The sequence below is a fragment of the Ailuropoda melanoleuca genome, chromosome 8 (assembly GCF_002007445.2).
Source record: "Ailuropoda melanoleuca isolate Jingjing chromosome 8, ASM200744v2, whole genome shotgun sequence".
Taxonomy (NCBI): Eukaryota; Metazoa; Chordata; class Mammalia; order Carnivora; family Ursidae; genus Ailuropoda; species Ailuropoda melanoleuca.
The window spans coordinates 57825772-57834483 of NC_048225.1; positions in this window are offsets into that span (position 1 = coordinate 57825772).

Here is an 8712-nt window from a genome sequence, read left to right on the forward strand (position 1 = left end):
GCTCGCGGGCGCGGCGGAGGGTCATGCCGGGTCGCGCCGCCACAGCCGCCGCCGCTCCCCGCGCTCCCCCGCGCGCCGCGCCCTCCGCCGCCGCCCATTTACCCCTTTTAAGCCAGGGTTTCATCACCTATAAAATGGTAGTTTTTCACGGATTTGTTTTGAAAATTTAAGGAGATAAAGCATATAAAGTGCAAACCAAAGTGTCTGACACAGAGCAGACGTTTGGCAAATATCGAGTATGACTTCAACACTAGAGTCACTGTTCATCTTCGGCACATCCTGTGGTTAGGCCCCTAACTAGACTGGGAGACACGGAGGACAGATCTGCCTGCCAGGGTTGACCGCATGCCCAGAGACATGTTCAGCTGCAGATAATGGAGATAACTCCAAGCAGCCTGGGGAGGGGAGTGCGGTATCTTCTGTTAGACCCAGGACTCCAACCAGATTCAGTAAAATGCTGACCTTATGCACCTGATTTAAAGTGTGTTATAATAAGATCTAATTTCCAGAAAACATATTACATTCCCATAGTTTTCACAGAGATTGGGTAATTTTTCTCATCCTGATAATACTTTTATTAGACATCAAGCTATATGAAAAGCTCAGTATTTTTTCCTGAGATTTATTTGACACAGAGAGCAGGGGGAGCCGCAGGCAGAGGAAGAAGCAGGCTCCCCACTGAGCAAGGAGCCCCATATGGGACTCGATCCCAAGACCCTGGGATCATGACCTGAGCTGAAGGCAAACGCTTAGCTGACTGAGCCACCCAGGAGCCCCGAAAAGTTCAGTATTATATGCAGTTTCACTGTTTCTTGTCAGCAATTTGCTTCAGAAAGATCTAATGAGAGTTTCGATTTTTTTTTAACCAAAATTGTCACCTGGGAGAAGATGGCCCCTGGTGGCTGTGCTAACTGAACAGGAAGTGCTGTAAGGATTCCCATTAAAAGAGAAATGCCTGATTCTGACCTGCTAGTGAGCTGTCATTTCCTCCCTATAATACATTAAGTAGGTTTGAGCCAAGTGTGGTTTATAAGTTTATTTAATTAAACTGAAAAAGGCCCTCTGATGGGAGTAGCAAAGACTACCTCCATATCATTTTTGCAATAAAATCCAAACTCCTTGTCTAGCTACAGAGACTCCCCTGGTCAGACTCCTACTCATCTCCTTGACTTCCTGATGATGATTTTCTCCTTTTCTACAAAACTTGGCCACACTGGACTCCCTTTTATGAGTACACTGGCCTCCCTTTTATATCTGACACAGGCCAAGTGCCTTCCCATGCTTAAAGTCATTGCAATCGCTGTTCCCTAACCCTTTAATGCTTGTCCGCCTAATCTTTACAGGGCTCACCCTTCTTACCTTTCAAATCATCTCTTCACAAAGCCCTTCCCAGCCATTCCGTATCTTATCAGTCTATTTTAATTATCTGCATAGAACTTATCATTATGTCATTATTTCTTTATTTCTTTATTTAACAGAGAAACAGCCAGCGAGAGAGGGAACACAGGCAGGGGGAGTGGGAGAGGAAGAAGCAGGCTCACCGCAGAGGAGCCGACGTGGGGCTCGATCCCAGAACGCCGGGATCACGCCCTGAGCCGAAGGGAGACGCTTAACGACTGCACCACCCAGGCGCCTCTGTCATTATTTCTTCTTTACTATTCATTTGTGTTTCCATGTCCCTTCATAGAATATAAGCTCCATGAGAACAGGGACCTTATCCTACTTGCTACTGTAACTCCATTGCCGGTAAACACTAAAAAAAAAAAAAAAAAAAAAAAAAAAAAATGTAGGAAGGAAGAAAGGAAAGGTGGGAGGGAGGGAGTATAAGGAGGGAGAAAGGGAGATCGAATAAAAGACACAGACAGGGGTTTATTGTTATGACAGTTTGTGATGTTTTGTTCACCTAAATAAATGCCCAACAATAGGATGAATATGGAGCAAGCATATGTGAGAATCCTTTGTTGTCGTGCGAAATGAAATCATATAGAACAGTGAATGTACTCTTGTCTCTCTCTCCACAAGCCTGTTTCTCCCATAGTCTTCCCTATCTCGGCTAGTTTTACAAGCAAGACAGCCCATGTCAGAACAGAATCTCCACTTACCCCTCCCCACAGCCCCTTCTCCCTTCTCAGACCGTCATTCATTTAGTTCAGGCCAGAAACACAGGAACCACCCCTGAGTCCTTTCTTTTCACATCTAATTTATCAGTAACTATTCAGGGCTTTTTCTTCAACATGTGTCCTGACACTGAGCACCTCAACTCTCTCTCTCCACCCAGTGTGGAGCCCAATGTGTGGCTTGAACTCACGACCCTGAGATCAAGACCTGAGCTGAGATCCAGAGCCAGATGCTTTACCGACTGAGCCACCCAGGTGCCCCACCTTGACATTTCCAGGAACCTCCGAGCTGGTGTCCCTGCTTCCTCTCTCGGTCCATTAGAGTCACTACTTCCCATAGGAGCAAATACAGATCAATTAACCTCATCTCTTTACACAAAACCACCAAAGGTTTTCCCGTGATACTTGAATTAATCTAAATGCCTTCCCAAGTCTAAAATGCTCTGCTAATTTGGCTCCGGGCTGACTGCCTGACCCATCTCCTGAGCACCCTGCCCCAGACCCAGCAGCCTTCTTACATTCTGGAACGCAACCTGCTTGTGCCTGCTTTTTAACTGACATCCCATTTGTCTCGGAACTCAGAACTTGTGCTCCTGACTTTCATTTGCTCACTCCCTTTGTTCATCACAGCTCTGCTTCAACGCTGTCTGGAGTCACGAGCTTGATGATTACAGTCCTGGAAGAGGCCACCTGTCAATCCCTGTCTCTTTACTCTGTGTGTCTTAGCCTCTCCCTTTGCTTGAAATTCCGTCATGGGGTATATCTGCGTCCTCTCTTTTGGCTTCACAAAGGCTGGGCTTTCTGATCTAGACCACCCCCCATCTCCAGCACCCAGCACAGAACCTGGCAGAGAGAGAGTGTTCAACTCATGTTAGCTGAATAAGTAAATGAATCCCCAATTCCTCCGTTTCCTTAACCTTGCACATCTGATCTTATCAGAATGGTTTGTCAGTTCTAGCTCCAAAAATTCTGCAGTTGTCCACTTCTTGTCATTTGCCCTTGTGGGGAGCCCCAGTCTAAGAAGGGGCAACACCGTCCCTCACCTGGATTATGGCAAGATCTTCTGTCTTGACTTGGTTTCCACCCTGCCAGCCTCTCATTCCTGCTCCACAGAGAGGAGCAAGAAATCACTCCACACTCGGTGGGAGGCAACAGAGCCCTGCACCACCCTGCCCGCAGTCTCTCCCACCTCACCTTGAAGCACCCCCCACCCCTGTCCATTCTCACTACTCTGGACACACTGGCCTTCTTTCCTTTTTCTTCAAACGTGTTGAACTCTAACCTAACTCAGGGAACTTCTTTACACTTTCCCCCCTGCCTGGAACATTCTTCCCCCAGCTCTCTGAATGTCTGGCTCCCTCTTACCCTTCAAGTCTCTGCAGAAATACTCCTTCCAGAGAGATACACTCCGACCACTCTTGAAAAATATATACCCCCTCCCTCTAAATGCACTAGCCAATTACCTGGTTTATTTCCCACATGAAATTTATTATGATTTAATTATTATTTTTGTAGTAGAATAGAGATTAAGAGTGTGGCCCCTAGAAACACAGGTTCCAATCCCAGCTCCAACTCCACCACTTCCTAGCTGTGCAACCTTGGATTAGACACTTGACATTCCCATGCTTCCTTTACCTATCTGTAAAATCGGTTAATGACAGTACCGACCTTACAGGGTTGTTGCAAGAATTAAACATTAATAGGCACAAAGCCTATTGAGCCCCGGGGCCTCATTCTCAGTGAGTGCTCAGTTAGCTATTACTTCTATCTCCTGTTTGTTTGTTGGAAGTCTCTTATCACCACTAGATTGTAAGCACCTTAGGGCAAAAACCATATCTATCTTGTTCACCACTGAATTCCAGCACCAGGCATAGTTTCTGGCATACAGTAAGTGTTCAGGAAATATTGGTTAAACTAATGAGTTGCCAAAGACTCCTTTGTAACTTGGAAAAAAAGCTCTGTTTAACTTATTATCAAGTTAAACAGCCATGTTATGAAACATTATGTACAACAGATTCACGGGTTTGTAGCGTGTTGGAAGGACAACAGCCATGTTATGAAACATTATGTACAACAGATTCACGGGTTTGTAGCGTGTTGGAAGGACAACCGTCATGGTATTAGCATTGCTAGTTTTTATCTTCTTATTTCTACTTATCTATATTATCTGATACACACAGTTGACCCTGGAACAATGCGGAGTTTAGAGGCACTGATCCTGTGCAGTAAAAAATCCATGTATAACTTTTGATTCCCCAAAAATGTAACTACCAATAGCCTTCTGTTGACGAGAAGCCTCAGCGATAACATAAACAGTGGATGAACCCGCATTCTGTATGCTATGTGCATTACATTCTGTACTCTTACAACGAAGTGAGCTAGAGAGAAGACAATGTTATGAAGAGAACTGTAAGAAGGAGAAAACACATTTATAGTAGTGTGTGTATATTTATCTCCAAAATAAATCGCATCAGGCTTCAGGCTCTGGGAGCCTGCTTCTTCCTCTCCTACTCCCCTTGCCTATGTTCTCTCTCGCTGGCTGTCTCTCTCTTTTATTTATTTATTTGACACAGAGAGAGACAGCCAGCGAGAGAGGGAACATAGGCAGGGGGAGTGGGAGAGGAAGAAGCAGGCTCAGTGGAGGAGCCCTGATGTGGGGCTCAATCCCAGGACCCTAGGATCATGCCCTGAGCCGAAGGCAGACGCTTAACGACTGAGCCACCCAGGCACCCCCTAAATAAATAAAATCTTTAAAAAAAAAGAATTTGTAATGTAACTGGTGGTAGCACAGTTCCATCACAACCATATCCATCCTGAAAATGTAATGGAAAAAAAATCTCACTTAAAATAACCAGAAAAACGTAACTTTTAAATAAATCCAAATGTGTAGGACTAATATAATAAAAGAAGTTAAAAAAGAGTAATAAAATAAACCACAGTTCTTTTATTATTGTTGTTGAAGTACAGTTGACATACAATACCCTATTAGTTTCAGGTGTGCATTATAGTGCTTTGACATTTTTAGGCATTATGTCACCAAACATCATTACAATATGACAACTATATTCCCTATGCTGTATATGACATTCCCATGACTTATTTATTCTATGACTGGAAGTTTATACCTCTTAATCCCCCTCATGTATTTGGTTACTCCCATCCCTCCCCCTCTGTTCATGAGCAGTTGGAGAAACTACACTTCCTTATAGAGAAACAAAGGAAATTTGAATGGAAACATTCCTTATTCTCCCATCCAAGTACTAACCAGGCCCGACCCTGCTTAGCTTCCGAGATCAGACAAGATCGGGCGAGTTCAGGGTGGTATGGCGTAGATGAAACATTCCTTATTCTAAAAGGAAACACTGCCAATTGTAAATTTCTCAATTCTCTCTAATTTATAAATGTAGTGGAAAACCAATCAAGGTCTCATTTGGCCTTTTCTGAAATGTGACGTCTACTTTAAGTAGGTGCAGATAAATGGACAAAAATCAACAATGGTATTTTGCAAAGGAATAATGAGTCAAGCATTGAACATTTTGTCATTAAGTATTTCAAAGTTAAAACAATTTAAGAAGCGTGGCACCAGTCAGTTAAATTTTTTTAAAAATACCGTAAATAACATGAGGTATGGCAAAGGAGATATTCCAGTCCACTGTAGGTATTTGTAGGGGGGCAAAGGTCCCAATTAAATGCCACAAAGCCCTCTCCTTTTTACTTTTTGTGGGTATGGATTGAAGCATGAATTAACTTGACCAAGGCAGTGGTTAAGAGCGTGGACTCTGGAATAGACTATTTTCAAATCCTGCCTTTGCTATGCGAGAGCTGTACAAGGTTAGGCCATGAACTTTCCCCTCTCCCTATGCCTCAGTTTTGCTCATCTGGAAGATGGGAATAGTAACACTACCTGCATTAGAGGACTGTTGTGTGGATTCAGATATAAAGAGCTTGGAACAGGGCTGGCATTTGTTATTAATTATCATTTAAAATTAAATGTAAGTAGTGAAACCCTAAAATACCTAGAAAAAAAAATGTGTATTTATGACAGGGCTATTAGGAGAAGAAGAGGAAGAGGAAGAAGGAGGAGAAGGAGGAGGAGGAGGAGGAGGAGAACAAGTGCATAGAATCACTTTCTGTTGCTTGAATAACGCCTTGCTCTTACCTTGTCCAGCTACCTGGCTGGCTACGAGATACAGCATTACAGACTTCAGTGCGGTTGCTGCAGCTGCTTCCTTTTTTCTTTTTTCTTTCTAGCAAATCTCTTGGTCTGAAGAAAGGGTACATTTTCTTTGCGAGGAGCGAGGCACTAGACCCAGTATCACGCAAACTGACCGTGCTTCTCTTCTGCACATACACAGGTCCTGCCGTGGGTCCTCTCCAGGCACAGGTCCTGGATTTAGACCTCTCACAGAGGGTGAGAGTCACCGCAGGGCGCAAATGGGACATCTGGAGAAGCCTGCTGTTTTGGTCACATCAGCCTGCGGGATCCCCGCTTCCCCAAACCCCAGTCCCCATTTCCCCCAGCACAAGCCCCATCCTGGGCTGCCCTCTATCAGCTCACGTCTGCTTCGTCTCTCTAACCACTTTCTCATTTGGTTGTTCACTTCCTCACTCATCATTCAGCCTTCATTCGTTCAGTCTTTACTGAGTGCTTCCCATGGGCCAGGCCTTACATTAGATGGAGCCCTAGGCGGAGGACAGTGACCTTCCCTGTCCCAGGAACCCCCTTCTCCTGGACGCTGCCTCGGAGCCAGACATGCGGCTGAGGCGTTCAGCCTCCAATGAGGCTAGAGCAAAGATGCCACACACCCAGTCCACTGTCCAGGGTTCTCCTAACATGGCCTGAAAACATCCAGTGGACACTGTCCTTCCTAGTCACGATTCCCACCTGCTGTCTGCCCTGGGGTTTACCTCAAATGAGCCCACACGCTTCCTTTGGCCCGGAGGAAAGGCAAATGAAAGCAATCTTTCCCGAGGCTTTTTCTCAGATACCTGGCCTTTGGAGGATTGGAACTAGAGTTTGCATGGCACACTTTCCCCAGTCAGAGGCAGCCCCACAGCGCTTGCCTTATTGGTTCCAGGAAGCAGAGAGGCAAGACTTGCCCCTGCTTTCCTCCCTAGCCCACTATAAACAGCAGTTCCTTTCATCTTGACAGCCCTCCCCACGAGGGGGAGGGAAGAAGCGGTAGAAGGGGAGCTTAAAGCCTCCTGCTTCACCTAGAGATTGAAACCAAAGCAGTGGGAGAAAGTTGCCCCCAAAGCAGCTGAGGCATGCTGGTTGTTGAAAGGTAAGACAGGTTGGTGCACATGTCCTGGGTCCCAGGGGGAGGTCCTGCTCCTCCAAGTTCCTAAAAGGACACCCACCGCTGAGTCTCTGATGTTTAGGCACACGCCATGACCACTTTTACTGCAGCGGTCCCCTCCCTCAAAGCCCCTTTTCTCCCCTGGACAGCAGTATAACATCAGTGTTTGTGTTTGCATGTCAGTTCTGAGATCCACCTTTAACAGACCGCGCTCCGTACGTAGGCCCGAACACCCGTACAAAGCCGTGCCGTGTCAGGGTGTATTTAAGTGTGGATATGCCCCGTATGTTCGTGCATTTCTCCAGTGTTTACCCCTGTGGGTGATGCCCGGTTTGCTCACTTGACTTATGAATTTTATCACTCTTATCCTGGAAGTACTCGGGTCATGGACAGCACCCTTGAGTGCAAACACGACTTTAGTCGGAGAGGCCGAGGGCACATCCTGGTGTCGTACACTGCCTGCCTCCGCATCTTTGTTCCTCCTGGCTCTTCCGCTGGGATGTAACTACCAATAGCCTTCTTCTGCCACATGTCTTCTGCCACATGTCTGCCTACTTCATTCTTACCACCTCTAAGATTTCAGCTCGGAGTGCGTACTCAGGAAGCCTCCCCGGCCCCCCACACAAGATCAGGCCGTGTGCTACTCCACAGCCCGCACTCTTCGCAGCACCTTTCACAGCTTGCATTCTATGTAACGAGTAGTCTTCACATACAGTTGAGGGCTCTGGGCCCCCAGCCCAGCGCCTCCTGGAGGAGGCTCCCGTCTCTGTCTCACTTTGGCTCTCTCTCCACTAGCAGAAAGAGCGCTGCGGGCAGGGTGATACTCCATTTCTGAGCGGGCAGCTGCGAGAAAGACAATATCCAGGACAAACTGTGTCCACCAGGGACAGGACTTGTGTAACCTTGCGAGATTAGGGAATCTTAGAACTCAGCCTGCATTCTTGGGGCTCCCTATCGACTCAGGAATCAGCCTCAAATTCGGAAAGTGAGAGCCACCTGTGGGGTAGTCTTCAGGGGCAATAGAAAGAATGAACCGTGCGTGCTTTGCAGGCAGGCCGCTGCTAGGAACGCTCCAAGGAACACAGCACCTGGTGGCGGCTCCTACGGGACACCAGATCTGGGGGACATCTGGAAGGACACCAGGGGAGCTGCAGGCCTCAGCTCACCCTCCTTTGTTCTCCACGAATCTTTGAACCTTAAAACTTTGAGCTCTCCCTCCAAGCCATCCCACCCATGCAGACAGAGCTCTCATCACCAGCTTCTCTCCCATACCGTCCCCTCTCCCCCCGCCCCCC